The 17,632-nt window shown below is 39.3% G+C and overlaps 1 non-coding gene across 1 annotated transcript; it reads left to right on the top strand.

Annotated features, from left to right (window-relative positions):
* The first annotated feature begins 38 nt into the window (after positions 1–38).
* On the top strand, positions 39–111 carry TRNAA-AGC (transfer RNA alanine (anticodon AGC)). Its single transcript has one exon. It is a non-coding gene; the product is annotated as a tRNA-Ala (tRNA).
* The last annotated feature ends 17,521 nt before the right edge of the window (positions 112–17,632 follow it).

The raw sequence follows: 17,632 nt of genomic DNA, 5'->3' as shown, positions 1-17,632 counted from the left end.
TTGTTGATATAAATTAATTCAGACGATCACAATAAAACGGGGTTGTAGCTCAGATGGTAGAGCGCTCGCTTAGCATGCGAGAGGTACGGGGATCGATACCCCGCATTTCCACTTTTTAACTATCTTTTTTTGTTTTTCTTCCTAAACAAATTTAGTTTTATGAAAATTCTCTTATATTTTTCTAAAAAAGCTAGATAATATATCATAATTATAAATCTAAAAGATATCTATATAATATTCAGTAACAGTATTTTAAATAAAATCAAACCTTTAATTAATCTTTTCTTGTTTTTCTTCCTGAACAAATTTAGTTTTATGAAAATTCTCTTATATTTTTCTAATAAAGCCATATAATATATCATAATTATAAATCTAAAAGATATCTATATAATATTCAGTAACAGTGTTTTAAATAAAATCAAACCTTTAATTAAATTGATTTTTATCACTATCCAAAATAATTACGATATTATCTTTAGATTTCTAATTTTATTTTGGCTTTACGGTATTTTACTCGATAAAATTCATTTGGTAAACATTATTTTATGGTGATGGACGAAAATTTATTTGACTATTAAACAAACTTTGTTATATACTTTTTTGTTTTCAAAATCCCAATATATTACTATTGAATTTGCATAAAAATCTCTATTTTTTTAAAAACATTTCAAAATGGGAAACTATATTTAAAAGTTATTTAAAGGGAAAACACTTAGGCAATTACATTTTCGTTTTGTTCATGTTTAGACTTATAAGGTAATTTGCTATCTTATATGTGATAATAATAATATATGAATACATTTAACAAGTTAAATGATCAAATATATATATCAATTTTTTTTATATCTAAACGTGAACATCATGTTGTTTAGCATGATGGTCAAATGTCAGCCCATCGATGACAAGATCCTTGCCCTGGTATTTGAGTTTGAAGACTTCAACATACATCTTGTTTAGCATTTTAATTTCTTCATTTTAATTTGTTGCCATTTATTATTTTTGCTATCTAGTTTATTGATTTTTTTGGCAACACAGGTACCCATGGAACATGGCAGTATGTGAGATCAGTACCAAAAAAAAAAAGGACCAAGGCCATATTCATCAAGGCCCTCTAAGAAACACAACTACACCCTCATATATGTTTATATATCCAATTAGGTGTGAGACCCGTGTGATATACGAGTTTTTTTTTTCTTTTTTTAAAATAATATATTTTGTTAAGCATTACATGTATAATAATTTACAAAAGTGAATTTGGAAAGACTATCAATATTAGCCGTGAATGAACCAATTTTTGTAAGGTTTCTGCAAATTATCGTGAATTCAAAAGAGATTGGCCGAAAATTCTGTTTTTCAATTAGGAAGGTTGATTTGAATTTAAATTGACTTTAATACATTAATAAACAAATTACATCATAATTTATGGAGACATTTAAGTTTTCTTATTTTCTTTATTATATTTTATATTAGATTTTTTTATAATTTAATAACAAAGCCAAAAAAACCACAATTTGCCAAGTGGATTTAAATGAAATTTAAAAAATGCCATTTGGCATATTGAATTAGGTGATGATATGTGGCGAAAAACTTTCATTTATTAAGTAGGATTAAGACACAATTTAAATATATTTTGAAGTATTTTTTTAGCATAGTTATATTGGTTAATATTGTGATATTTTAATTTGATAGATCTTAGATATTAGAAACATTTCCTTTTTGTCAGACTTTGGTTATCTGAAAATCGGGTTTGATCCATTGTGCCATTGTATGGATGAAGGTTAAACATTGATTGATTGAGTGTCATCGAGGCTAAGAATTTATTTTATAATAATTTTTAATAAACAAAAACGAAACCAAGAAATAAACAATTTTTTTATTATATTCTTAATAAAAAGTTGGGTTTATATTTTCACTAATGAACATTCGAAAACAGCGATTTGTAGGTTTAGGTGATGTAGGTTTAAATCAAACATGTTTAAAAAAACAATGCATTTTCTTCAACCCAAACGGAATGTTGCAAGAGTTATATGAATATGAAGCATTTACTTAAATAAAATGCACGTATTAATTTACCGTTTATTTTTTTTTTTTGAACCGGCAAACGAGAAATATATATATAAAGAAAAAAGCGAAGCACACCTAGCAAAGAGCTAGGAGTAAAAGTACAAAACAATAGCACAAAAACTAAATGAAAGTTACAATGATTTGAACGGGAGGATATTCCAATCCGTTTACTAATATGGAATTTGAAATTAGAACGAGTGACTTATGTTGGTGTTAATATATTTTAGTTAGTCATTTGATATTAAGATTATATAAAAGTTTAAAATTTTGTGGTCATGTGTTAAAGCAATTTTTGTGCTAATTATGTGTCATTTATTTTTATTTAAAAGGATTAAAAGTATAGCTTAATAAATAAGCACCTTAAGTATGTAATAGTGCTCACAGTTGATATAATTAGTTGTAAATGAATAAATAAATGAATTGAATGTTCCTGAATCGTTCTATAGAAAGTTCGTTTATTTTCATTTATTTTATAAATGAATGAATATGAACATGATTTTTGCTTATTTATTAAACGAACGAATACGAACAAAGGGTCTTGTTTGTTTGTTTATGTCCTCAAACGTACGTTTAAGTTCGGTTATTCTATTATATTATATAAACATCTAATATTATGCAACTGTGAAACAAATGAAAGTTGAGTTTATAATAGTGATTTAAGCTTTACAACTTCTAACATATGATAAAAATATCATAAGTGCCAATGCTAAGTATGATTTACATATAACAAGTGTTAACGATTAAGTTTATTGTCCCTAGATTAGGCTGCTTATGTTAATTTATGTTTTTTATTTTTTATTTTTCATATGTGTCCATGTGTGTTTAGATATGTTCATTTGGGTTTGTTTTATCTTTGTTCGTTTAACATCTTAACAAACACAAACGAACAAATACAAACAATGTAATTTGTTAAAAGAATGAACAATAAAATATGTTTGTGTTCATTTTATTCGCTTACCACCTAAATATGAAATAATAAAACAAAGATATTCATAAAAATTACCATCCAAATTCTAGAATATGTGAAAATAACCTAACTTTTTCGGTTTTACCCAAATGACCATGTTTGAAGTTGTACATTCCGGACTAACTTTACACCACATTATATTTACAAGTACGCTATTCTAAAAAAAGGTATATTTTGGATTATGGATTTCGGACATAAAAACAAAATTTATTTCAAATTCAAGAACATTTCCAAAATCCAATGTACAAATCCAAAATTTTAGGAAAATGTTTTGTTTTTAATCAAATTTAACAAAATAAAAATAAAGAAGCACATCAAATTGTAAGTAGATACGACAGGCCTTAAAAATGACATTTGTTTGAAAATTGATGATTATATTAGACATTTCCAATATTATGTATGGATAAAAAGACTTTTTTTAAATGTTTGGTACAAATAAAAAAAATACATATTATATATTTATTGAAATCCGAAATAGTCATTCTAAAATGATGTTGTTTCTCAAAAAGTAACATAATTAGACATATCTACAAACAAAATATAAAACCGAAGACAAACAAATACATGATAATAGATTCAAACTATTTCAAATTCCAAACATGTAATATTCAAATATCCTTAACAAGATTCAATTTCTTCCAAAACATTCTGGTAGCTGTGTTCCTGCATTTGAATTATAGAGTTTTTTTAGTGTGGCTTAGAGTTGAAACATACATGAGGCATTGAAAGAGAAAGAATCCACGGTAGGTCCTGAGTATGGAGTAGCCAATGATGTCCCACACGCTTCTCGAGTTCAGGGCAACCGTAGTAGCATAGGAGCCCAACAACGCCGAGAGGAAGGCGTCGAATAGGAAAAACATTGGGTATTCAGTACGGACCTTTTTGATGTGATATATCACACAAAGTATTGTTGATCCTCTTAAAAGAAAGTAAAAATATAATAAGACACCAGATATGATGGAGTTTTCCCTTTTAAAGTATATAACCTCATATAAGAGGGTGTGAAGACTAAATATATCGGTAGTTAAGTAGCCTAACACCCATGTATGTTTTTATTTTTAATATTTAGTGTTGTTCAATGCTTCTTTCTCATATGTTTGTATATTGATTTATTTATGTATATATTTCACTGTTCACATTGATTTACTCTCTCTTTGTTTGACTTTTTTTATAGGTTCTCTTATCCATATGTGTACACTATGATATACCATTTTTTTATTTCATATTGCTCACATTGACTCACACTCTTTGTTTACCTCATTTTGGTTAATATTTTTGCACATGTCGGATTTCATTTTTGTGATGTAATCGATCTATCCGTAAAGAAAACATGATTGTGGACATCTTTACCTCTTTTACCTCATTTTTTAAATGGGACTTCCGGGGTTTCATGTTTTTATTCGAAATTTAATTTCAAATTCATGTTTGAATTATACCATAACTATAATAACATAAGTAATGTAAGAGAATGTTAATGTTGATAAATAACAATAAATTCTTAGTATTTGATTTATTTGATTATTAATTTGTTTTTTAGACTTAACGTTTTTTGTTGTGTTTTTTTTTTCCAAATTCACCTTTCTTAAAAAGGTATAGAGGACATCAAGTAAATTGTCTATAAGTCATTCTAGTGGGCTAGTGGCAATCTTAAGCCGTTTTAAGCTAATTTTATCCATACGGTGTAAATAATGTCCATCTAGACATTTTTATTTGTGGATAGCAACAAAATGTTCAATCTTCATGTCTTGTTCTTGAGTTCTACTTAATGAGAGATATGGATGGAAATCGAGAGAAGGTGAGAGATGTCGAAGGAAAATCGTGTTTCCGAGTTTAATTGATGGAAGGAAAGTGAGAGGAAAAAAAAGATTTTTGAGCCATCCCAAATTGGACGGATTCTGGAAGAAAGTAAGGAGAAGGAAAATCTTTTAGTTACAGAAACTTAAAATTTTCCTTTTATTTTCTTTCATTTCTTTCAAACTCGAGAACACAGTATAAGTAAATTTTTCCTTCCTTTTTTTTTTTTTTCTTTTTTCTGTCAATACTTTTCTTCCATTTTCTTTATTGAATTTAAAAAAAAACTCAGGAACAAAGCATCAATGATAGTTCCAGAAGAAAAGAATAAAAGCAGTAATAAAACAAAGAAGGTTTGAAACAGATTCAAGTTCTAATCAATAGAAGTCACAAAGAAAAAGAATCAGTAGCAATAACCAATTTATCGTTGTTGGTCTTAGTTAGGATTTTTGTCTTTGGATGTGAATTATGTTAAATTTTCGTTTTTGGGTTTCATGTATGTTGATTTTAGATTTTTAGTTATGTTTTTCATCATTTCTTCAATAATGAAATAGTTAATAATGTTCTCAATCCATCATCTCAAATGTCAATTTTCATAGTCTTCAATAATGAACAAAATTGTCTCCCAATTATCGTAGTTTCTCCATTGTGGTCGTAAAGAAAGATTGAACCCTATATATGGGCTATGGTTACCTGATCACCAAATATAACCCTTTCTATCATTTAATAATCAAAAAGAGCTAAATGGATAATGAGAAGGATTTTATATTTCGTTACTAATTAGTTATTAAAAAGACTTAATTCACCTTCAACCTTTTTTATATCAACACCAAATTTCCTTGATGCATTGTACACCTAAGAAGCCTTCATTTTTATTGACTTTCCTCCTTGGCATGTTGTTGACGACATATTTAAAAATAAATAACCTCTAGAAAATTTATATTTAGACACGAAGCAATAACATATACATGACAATGGCATCAAACAAAAATCAAATCATAGAGAAATAGTGGACAAAATATCCAACAAAATACATGATATATTGATTTAAACTACTCAAAATGCTAATTCCTTAACATTCAATTGTCTTTAACAGATACCAATTTGTTTCAAAAGTCAAAACATTCCACAAACTAAACATGCTTTAAAGATCAAAAATACCAACACAATTAAAATGTAGCCCTAAATCTGGAACTTGTTTGTTTGCATTTTCAAATGGATGTTTTAGCGATGCTTATAACGGAAGCTAGAGGAAGCCATAAAAAGACATAAGCTCCAAGAAAGGTGATTACCATTGAGTAGCTGACGATTCCCCCCGCAGTATAAACGGCCAAATGAGCAGAGCAGAACAACAGTGCCCCCGTTATGATGTCAATAACCAGAATTACAAATTTGGTATCCACCTTTTTGTCGTCATACATCACCAAGTGTATCATTGATGCACCCAAGTATGAAGATACTATCCCATTAACCAACATCAACAACCTGCAAAAATATTTCACAACGGATATAAGATAATAATAATATTTCATTCTTAATTTCATGATCTTGTCATAGATTGAGTATTTATGATGCCACTGATACAAATGTATACTCTCACTATTGAATTAAGTAATAAACCTAGGAAAAGAAATTACTCATTTCCAATTCCTAATTGGTATCATCATCGATTCATCCCCATGAAACTGAAGGCCAAAACTCGACAATTAAACGAGAGATTTCTAATACAGGAAATTAACGTATCTTCGTTTTGTAGATATTTAATTAGTTAATATGATTATAGCAATTATATTATTAAAAATTTAAGAGAACAATATAAAATATGAATATAATATTCAAATTCCCTCGCGAAATCCATATCCGCCGTCTCTCTCGATTCTTCAAACATGCCGCCGAAGTTTAATCGGTCACAAGTCGTCGGCGTCTATACAGGAGACGAGGTCAGTGCGACGAGTTCACTCGTTAGTCGTTCCTATGATTGGACAACTCGGTCTCCCTCCGAAGAATCGGAGAAGACATCGCTAGGATTGGATCTACAATGATCCGGTCAGAGTTGCAGTCAAGCTTAAATATCAGGCTATATATAAGGTGTCCGTTGTCCAATCCACCGCCGCTCTGGTGATTAAAGCGCTCAAGGAGTCAAGGAGCTAGCCGGAACGTGATCGTAAGAAGGTGAAAAACATCAAGCACATCGGCGACATTTCTATCGATCGATGAGTTAATGAAATTATAATATATTTGGCTTTTAGCGATTTGACCTAAAGAAGAATTACGCGAATCCTCACCTTTTCAGCTACGTTTTATATTCATACATATGATCATAGTTCATCGGCAATGAATTCAAAACCAAATAGATTCATGTTCATAGCGAAATCATCAAAAGAGAAATAGTAATGAACTCGCGCAGGAGAAGTTATTACCAGTTAGCAGTGGTGGAGGACTCCTGATCGGCGATGGCGAGCACAGCAGCCAGTAAAGTGAAACAGAAGGCAATGGCGCGTAATGCAATTTCATACGACATGTCGATCAGCTTCGCCATAGATGGAATTGAAAGAGAAAACAATTCGAGAAGAGAGGTGTCTGTAGAAATTTGTCTTGTAGTTAAAGGTGTAACAAACCAATCGATGCAGTTATTCATGCCACACCCTCAACGTTTTGGATCAGTTTTATTTTTAGTAAATAATTTTTGTGCCCCTAGAATGGGTACAAAACAATTACTAACATACTCATATAACATATATTTTTAGTCTAGTTAATAAAAAGACTTTCAGTAGTAAAAGATGATAAATATGATTAATTTAGATGGATACTTTTTACATAAAATGATAATTAATTGTAGTTTTTTAATAATAAATGATATTAAGATTTTGGAAATTATTTTGTGTTGGGTTGGTAATGTGTGGATTTTACATTTTTTTTTGTATTGACCCTTTAGTTAACATTCTTTGGTTTTCAAATAATGAAATTTAGAGTATTTACGGGTTGAAGATAAAAGTATATTACTTAAAATAAAAAAATTACAGTTTGTACATGTTACTATATTATATAAACAATAAATCACCTAAAATAAAATCAGTCCACATATTGTTATTATATGCAATTAATCCTAAGTTTTCTTACGTCAAAATAGAAAATAAATTGGCAAAAACCAGGCCTTTCTGAAAATTTGTAGATTCCTAAGGTATAGATTTAACATATATAAGAGGCTAAGGAAACTTGGTTTAATTTTGAAATAAGACACCAAACTATATAAACTTTGTTTTATTTTTATGTAGGATTGAACTTACAATAACCGGTTACTATTAGACAAATATAGTTCTTGTACCATTCTGTATTTGTCCATTAGTTAGAGGGGTGTTCATGTAAGTTATTTATTAGTTAGAGGGGTGTTCATGTAAGTTATTTACCTATATATATCATTGTAACTCTCGTGTATTTGTAACAAGTGTATCTTTAATAGAGAGTTTTTCATTAACTTTTATATGGTATCAAGCCTTGTAACTCCCAACCTTCTTTTTTCCCTCCCTCTAAAATCGTCCCTCCCTTCTTCTTCCTCTCCCACCCATCAGCTTTCCTCACCTTTTAGCTTCCTCATCATGTCTGACTCCGATGCTTCCTCTCTCTCTATGAACACCATCTTGCATCTCATCACCATTCGCCTTTCTTCATCAAATTACCTTCTGTGGAATAATCAAATGATCCGTCTTTTACAATACCAGCAACTTCTTGGTCATGTTGACGGCTCCGTTCCGTCCCCACCGCCCTCAATTTTGGTTGATAACAAGCCGACCTTGAATCCGGCCTTGGCAGAGTGGGTCTCCACCGATCAAAGGGATGTTATTCTTCTTCAAGCTTCTCTCACAGAAGAAGCTTTTTCTGAGATTGTGGGCCTCTCAACAGCTCGTGACATTTGGGTAGCCCTTGAAGCCGCCTACGGCAACTCCTCCTTAGAGCGTGCCCAAAATCTTCGTGATCAACTACGTCATCTTACCTAGGGTTCCTCCACCGTTTCAAAATTTGGCCGAAAATTCAAGTCCGTTTGTGATCAACTTGCCGCCATTGGTCAAGGGGTGGAGGAAACTGACAAAACTCATTGGTTTCTTGTAACAACGTAAATTTCCAAAACAATTTTTCATTTTTAAATCGTACTTTTAATCATAAAACAACATCAAAACATAATGTATCCAATGTCATCATCACAAAACAATTCCCAGAATCTCAACATAATCTCTATGAGTGTGTACTGATCATGTCGGCGCCTCCGCGACCCTTACTGGTACCTGAAACACATAACACACAACACGGTAAGCATAAATGCTTAGTGAGTTCCCCAAAATACCACATACAACACATACGCCACTCGAGGCTACAGTACGACCCTCCGGTCGATGTGTCTCAGTGGAACCCTCCAGTCCCGTAGCTCGTTGGACCCTTCGGCCCGGTCTGTATCGTTGGACCCTTCGGTCCGGTCTGTATCGTTAGACCCTTCGGTCCGGTCTATATCGTTGGACCCTCCGGTTCGGTCTATACAACACTTAGCATACATATAACACAATGCACATAATCTCATATATACACATAGCATACAAGACCCTCCGGTCTACACATAAATACCACTCTAGGTAATGTATAGTGAGAAGACTCACCTCGGGTATCTCGGATGATCTCTCACACGAATATACTGATCTAGCCCCCGCCTAATCACATACACAATATCCTCAAATAAATAATGACTCTCAAAGGCTAGATTAAATCCCCTTCTACAATCCCTCAGAAGGGTAAAAGACCATTTTACCCCTCTTTGACCCAAAAGTCCAAATGTTGACCAAAACCCTAAAAGTCAACGAAAGTCAACGGTCAAACTTTGACCCGACTCGTCGAGTGCACATGGGCGACTCGACGAGTTCATGCGGGTTCTATGACTCCTTCTGGCCTCTCTTGGCTCGTCGAGTCATCCTTCCACTCGACGGGTTCCTCCTGTCACGAATCGCGGGGCAACCCCGACTCGACTCGTCGAGCCCCCTTATGGACTCGGCGAGTTGCTCCCATAACATCTCTCAAATGACCTTCTGAGGTCAGATCTGTTTTTCTAAACTATAGATCTGACCTCCCCAAGACCAATAACCACGTAAAGGTCGAAACTTGACCCACATGCAAGGCACCCAATGCTTCTTTTGGTGAAATAACTACTAAAATGGCTTCCTAGGCTCATCACTCCAAAGGGGTGGCATAAAGCATAATGATAGGGACTCTCTGGACCCCTTAAGGTCCAGATCTAATAACCATTTCACCTTGGGACCTCACACTTTCCAGATTTAAGCTAGATAAGGCATAAAGAAACCCTAGGTTCAACCAAATCAACAAAAATACGAGAATAAGCATAGATTGATACCTCCAACAGTTTCCTCTGATCAAATGGAAGTAGATTCAAGCTCCCCAACTCGCCTAGCTTGACCTTCCTCTTTCCTTCTTGCTAAAATCCACAAGAAATGGTGAACAATGGCCTCTTTTCTCAATCACAAGGCTCACAGATGCTCTGGTACTCTCAAGGACAAAGGTAGCCGCAATTAAGGGCCATAAGGTCCTTTAAATAGGGCACAGGCCCGGGGATTTAGGGTTTCAACCCACAACGCGGACTCGTCGAGTCCACCCTTTCCAGTCAACAATCGTGGTCCTACTCGACGAGTCCACGCCTCAACTCGTCGAGTCCCTCTCTTTTTCTCAAAATAAATGATCAAACATAATACCTGGAAATCCGGATGTTACATTTCTTTGCGGTCTCGGTGCCTCGTTTGAGAATTTTTTCCACCGCCATCCGTGCTTCCGGGGCTGTTTTTGGGTTTTGCGACTTGTTGGCTAGGGCCGAGGGTCATGAAATTTTTCTCAAATCCATTCACGGTGACACCACTCCCTCAGTTGCTTTTTCTGCCGGCGCCACTCCCTCCTCGGGTTCGAATGGTGGTCGGGGTCGGGGTGGTTGCTCGTTCCGTGGTGGTCGCGGTCGTGGACGCCGGCCGCCTGTGACATCCCCATTTTCACGGCCAGAAAAGACCGATTTTGTTTATGCTTTATAAAATCAGAGTACCTCTTTTAATAAAAATGTTGCGGAATTTGTTCCCAGAAAACATGATAAATAGGTTATTGATGATATATGGTCCATTGGCATGGCCTAGGCTGCTCTAGCGCGCCAGCCTGGCCTGGCGCGCTCCTACCAGTCCTGCCTAGCATTCCCTTGCTAGCCTTGCTGGGGACTCCCTTGCCAGCCATGTTGGGGACTCCCTTGTCAGCCCTGCTGGGGACTCTCCTGTCGGCCCGGCCAGGCGCTCCCTTGTCTGGCACTCCCTTGCCATCCTTTCCTGGTGCGCGCCCGCCAGCCTTGCCTGGTGCGCGCCCGCCAGCCTCGCCCGGCGCCTCCGGGCGGGGCTCGCCCAGCTCCTTGCTAGCTGGGCCTTAATTGGGCTAGCCTAAGGCCTGACCTAATTGTCCCCTATATAATGAACAGTACCTTCTCCATGAAGGAGGACTCTTTCCCTAGGCTCTTCCCCATGGCTCAGCCGCCACTACACTTCGACCGGGTGGCTCAGCCGCCACCCGCCGCCGTCAGCCACCATACACCACCACTAGCACCAAGATGGTTCCCTCCAGCTATGGAGAACCATCTCAGATCTTCTAGCTGATCTAACTTGACCGTCGGAGCCCGCTCCCGGGGCACAGTCCCTGGGTCGGCTCTAACGGTTTTGCACTGTGATGTCAGATCTCCGCCGCAGCAGAAGACCAGAAGAGCCGCTGGAGGTCGATGTCGCATCATTTGGCGCCATCCTGGATTCGAGCAAGTAGCAAAAGCCTCAGTTGGCCTCAAGCTCGATTTTGCCCAGATTTGTTCAGGTCTGATGTGCTTTCATCTAAGATTTGTTCAGATCTGTTCATTTCTACCCATCATTTTGTTCAGATCCGTTTGGATCTTGCCAAGATCTTTTCAGATCTGTTTAACTATTGTTTAGATCTCTTGATCTGTTCACTTTTTTCAGTTCAGATCTATGGATCTATATGATTTCCTTCACTCAAACACTCCCCAAGTTTACAAAAACCTTCTTAGAATCGTTTTTGGTTCATATTTTGGGGGTTTCTTGAGTAGGATGAAGAGAAAAGAAATTTTTTATGAGTTTTTCTTCAGATCTGTTGATCTACTTCATTTTTAGCTCAGATCTCTAGATTTGAAAGTTTTTGTTTAGTTAATCATCTCTCAAGTTTCAAAACACCAACTCAGACCCGTTTTAATCATATTTTCGGGGAAAGAAGAAGTTCTCAGGAGCTCTTCTTCGTCTTTGTTCATATCTTGGTGTTTTATCCAAGCAATTTGAGAGTTGAAGAACTTTTTTTCGTAATTATCTACTTTACTTTCAGTTTATGCTATCAAGAAACCACCATCAGTTTGCAAAATCTTATGTACAACTTCATATAAGTTGTTTTGGTGCTTTCTTTAGAAGTTTAGAGAAGAGACACGAAATTTTTTCCAGATCTGTTCTTGCTCACATCTTGAGAAGGAAAGAAAGTTTAGGGGAAGAAAACCCTTTCAGATTCGTTTTTGTTTATGTTTTGGTGTCTTTCCAGAAAGTTGAATAGAAAAGAAATTTTTATGAATTTTTATCCCATTTCAATCCATATATTATCAGAAAATCGTTTTTAGTAAAGATTTTCTGTGAGCATCTTCACTCCCACTGCAACAAGTATTTGTACATACAGCCGTATGGCTTGTACATTTCATAAAAACCTTCAAAAAGAAAAAGAAGGGAGGAGATGTCTTGATGGGTCTTAACCCACTTTCAGTCCATGTATTTTTCTGAAAATCTCATTTAGTTTACGATTTTCAAGATTCACTCAAGTTGTCTAAAAACTTGAAGTAAAAATAAATGAACTCTTTTATGTTCTTAAACTTGCAGAACTCCCATTTGAGAATTTCGTATATTTTTCACCCTCCATTTATTTATTTTTAACCCATCTTAAAGTTACCTTTATATTTTAGTTACCATTTCAGTAAATGGTTTTCAAAAAAAAAGAAGGAAAGAAAAAAAAAAGAGACAGAAAGTGAGTTCTACACAAAGAAGTGATAACATGTATACAAAAGCAACTGCACACGCAAACAGAGAAAATTTTACAGCTCATATTTACAGTAAATTGTACAAAACATTACAACAATGAGCTGTCATCTCTAACCCTACAAACGACAACAAGGGGGGTAAAGGTGCACAGTGCACCAGACAAATGACAAGACAAATGACAGAGCTGTCTATACAAAAACAAAGTTGGACCCACCTGGTCCAATCCCTTATGTACAGAAAAAACAAAAGAGTCGGGACCCACCGGGTCAACACATCTTCCGGGCAATCAAAGCCTTCCCCGATCTCCACCAAACCTCGTCGTATCACTTGCAGCCGACAGACAACTCCAAGCTCCAGAGTCGCGGATCACAGCCGCCATCATCGGCGTCTCTCGGCCAGCCGGCAAAGGCAGCTCTAACTTTAGTAATCATCGTCACCACCAGACAACCTGCAACCAAATCACCACCAATCGCCAATCACCATCGCGAGGCAGTCCTAGTAACAGGCGTCATCCACAATACCAACATCTAGCAACGCATCATTGATCGAATCAGCTGCCTGCCACAACCCATCCATTGTTTGCTACCCCAAGGGACAACCTGATATCGCTGAACAACTTCAAGCGACGACCCAACAAGTCGCCGTCGTTCCCCCAGCACACGGAACCCAAAAACAATCAATCGCCGGCCTGCTATGTTCGAGTAGTCGCCACCTATCGGATCTAAGACATCACCAAAATATCACCGGAACCACCCATCAACCAAACTAGCCCCAGCGACCGTCGCTGCCGGACTCACAACTCCATTCACTTCGACGACCCCCAGCACCATCGCTTCACAGCAGTGCCGGCACCAGCAGCGGTCACCGGTCATCTTTAACGCCTCCTGCAGCAACCGCTTTCCTCAACCCCGTTACCGGTGGTACTGACTGATCTGTTGGACTTGCTTCAAACATAACCACCGACTGGAGCCATATCATTTCCGATCTCCACCCGCTAAAAGCTTCTCTCCCATCACCGCCAAATCACATCCAGCCGGCGACTCAACTGATTAGCGCCGATGGCTAGATCGTCGCCGTTTCCTTTCTTCTTTGTGGCATTCTTGGAACAGATCGTGAGAGTAAGGGGGAAAAGCGGCTGTAAGATAAACATCAAACACACTTTTGATACCTATGGACGTTCAAACGCACGTACACAGCGAAAAAAGGGATTTGGGCCTCCAACTCCATAAACCCTAACAGGCTGCATATGGGCTTTCATTTCTTTTTGGGCTCATCCTATATCAAATGGATCCATATATATATATATATATATATATATATATATATATATATATATATATATATATATATATATATATATATATATAATTGTGAATTTGGGCTGATTATTAGCTGGCTCCAACAATAATAGTAATTTTGGGCTTTAACAAATCCGTACCCCATAAATTGATATTTAATGGGCCAATTTTACAAAGCCAAAATCAGTCATTTAACATTCGCGCACCGCAAGCCACGCTCAACAGAATGCACTCTCAGAATACGTGTTGTGGCCCAAATCACTCGATATTTTCAAAAAAAAAAAAAAAAAAAGAGGGAGGGGGGAAGAGTAGTACATTACTACTACTACTCGTGAAGCATTCCAAAATAGCCATCAGTAACTGCGCTACGCGGCTATCAGCAGTCGTGTTGACCAATCCCGGGAAGTCTTGTTAATCTGATCTCACCATTCATGTTAACCGGTCCCCGCTAGTCTTACTGCCCAGCTCTCAGTAGCCGCACAGCTCGACCTTCAGCAGCGACACGACCTAGCTCAGCAGCTGCAAAGCCCAGCCATCAGCAGCTACTTTGTCTGACTCCCAGCAGTTGCGCTGCTTAGCCCTCGGCAGCCGTGCTATCCGCTTTTTGTGAGCACTTGTGTCGCCTAGCTCTTTCCAGCAGCTATGTATCTCAGCTTCCAGCAGTTGTACATCCATATTTCCCTTTTCTTCGCCCCCTCTAAGAAAAAAAAAGGGGGGGGAGTAGGGTCGGTACGACACCATGCATAAGTGACTCCGAAGGGGCAGAGTTAAAGTACATGAAGGGCTGATGTTATGCATGACAGTGCACTCCCGAGGTGATATTAATATTCCGAGTCGGAAGCTCAGCCCCGCTGTTCAACCCTCGGTAGTCTCGTTGCCCAGCTTTCAGCGGTCGTGCTGCTCATCTATCGCTAGCAGCTTGGTGCTTAGTTCTCAGCGACCCTAATGACCAGCTCTCGACGGCGGTCTCGCTACGCACCACTTGACGATAGCTACACTATCCAGCTCTAAGTAGCACCCCCGCATAGCCCTCGACAAACAGTCAAGACAGCGAGGCATCAGTTATTAGTACGACTAGCGATACAGCAAAGCATCAGGTACCATTCCGCTTTAACCCAGACTTGTCACACGGGCTAGACACATAAATTGTAGAGCGCCAAGCTCCGCATGCGAGGTTCAGTACCCGCGCCTCGAGTCGCCTGGCTTCTCAGCCCGACTCCATTATAGCGGCAAGCTCCGCATGCGAGGTTCAGTACCCTCGCCTCGAGTCGCCTGGCTTCTCAACCCGACTCCATTATAGCGGCAAGCTCCACATGCGAGGTTCAGTACCCTCGCCTAGAGTCGCCTGGCTTCTTAGACCGACTCCATTGTAGCGGCACGCTCCGCATGCGAGGTTCAGTACCCTCGCCTCGAGTCGCCTGGCTTCTCAGACCGACTCCATTGTAGCGGCACGCTCCGCATGCGAGGTTCAGTACCCTCGCCTCGAGTCGCCTGGCTTCTCAGCCCGACTCCATTACAACAACTTGCTCCGACCATTCCACGCGACGCTCTTCCGCGTGATTTACCTACGATCGCTGCCAAGCCCAATCCATTCCGCGTGTTGCTCTCCCGCGTAACATCTCCATGATCATTGGCTGCTAAGCCCAAGCTACTCTCCTAAGTCACGCACCATAAGTCGCGCATCACAAGCTTATTCCACACCATGATCTTGGTGCTTCCTCTCTCATAGTCATCATGGTTCTCTTGTGCTCGGACGACCGATGAAGTGTTATCTACATTACACCATGCTATAGTGAGGATACTCTCCAGCAAGAAGGTCATCTCGACAGCGGCCCTGCTACCTACAACCCCACAGCATCTCCGTTTCCTGGCTCTCGGAAACGGTCTTGCTGCGTAACCCGACCTGTAGCCTAGCCGCGTACCCCACAGCATCTCTGTTTCCTGGCTCTCGGAAACGGTCTTGCTGCGTAACCCGACCTGTAGCCTAGCCGCGTACCCCACAACATCTCTGTTTCCTGGCTCTTGGAAATGGTCTCGCTGTGCAACCTTACCTGTAGCCTCACCGCGTACCCCACAGCACCTCTGTTTCATGGCTCTCGGGAACGGTCTTGCTATGCAACCCCAACCTATAGCCTCACTGCCTATCCCTCAACAATTCTATTGTCTGGCTATCGGCAATAGTCTCACTGCGTGACCCTCGCTAGCAACCTAGTCGCCCAACTCTCGGAATCTATTCCTCGCCTCCTCTAAGAAAGGGGGAGGGGAGTAGGGTTGGTACGCCGCAATCCAGCTAGGTGTAGCCCGAGCAAGAAAGATCCTCAAGATGGTTATTAATGCAGACTATGTAGATGGTTACTGGTGACATCCCATCTCGCATGGCTACCACAACAATCACGTCGGATAACAGTCTCAGGGACTGAATGGCAAGCTTACGCTTCTTAGCTACCCCGGTCCGACATTCCACCGACATCAGTGTCGCGTAAAACTCTTTAGCAGCCTCGGTCCGCATGATCGCAGCAACAGTTACGTTGCATCTCACCGACCGGCTCACACTCCTCTCAATGAAGGAGTATCAAGTCAGCTCAAGCAGTACTTGGCTCATCGCATAACCCCACGGCTCTCGTGGGCGAGGTTCGGTCATTTCTCTTTATTATTTAATGCTTTGGTGCTTTATCTAGTCCGATCTGATTGCCAGCAACCCAATCGCATCAGACTAGGGGGACTTGATGACACACAGTTTATATGACTTAGTCCAGTCCGATGTCATTGGCCGCGTACCAATAACACCAGACTGGGGGGACTTGATGATATATGGTCCATTGGCATGGCCTAGACTGCTCTAGCGCGCCAGCCTGGCCTGGCGCGCTCCTACCAGTCCTGCCTAGCATTCCCTTGCTAGCCTTGCTGGGGACTCCCTTGCCAGCCATGCTGGGGACTCCCTTGTCAGCCCTGCTGGGGACTCTCCTGCCGGCCCGGCCAGGCGCTCCCTTGCCTGGCACTCCCTTGCCATCCTTTCCTGGTGCGCGCCCGCCAGCCTTGCCTGGTGCGCGCCCACCAGCCTCGTCCGGCGCCTTCGGGCGGGGCTCGCCCAACTCCTTGCTAGCTGGGCCTTAATTGGGCTGGCCCAAGGCCTGACCTAATTGTCCCCTATATAATGAACAGTACCTCCTCCATGAAGGAGGACTCTTTCCCTAGGCTCTTCCCCATGGCTTAGCCGCCACTACACTCCGACCGGGTGGCTCAGCTGCCACCCGCCGCCGTCAGCCACCATACACCACCACTAGCACCAAGATGGTTCCCTCCAGCTATGGAGAACCATCTCAGATCTTCTAGCTGATCTAACTTGACCGTCGGAGCCCGCTCCCAGGGCACAGACCCTGGGTCGGCTCTAACGGGTTTGCATTGTGATGTCA

This window comes from Lactuca virosa, chromosome 9 (genome assembly GCF_052849685.1).
Source record: "Lactuca virosa cultivar CGN04683 chromosome 9, Lactuca_virosa_CGN04683_v6, whole genome shotgun sequence".
Taxonomy (NCBI): domain Eukaryota; kingdom Viridiplantae; phylum Streptophyta; class Magnoliopsida; order Asterales; family Asteraceae; genus Lactuca; species Lactuca virosa.
The sequence above is the reverse complement of the archived record's forward strand: the minus strand, read 5'-3'. Positions and strand labels throughout refer to the sequence as shown.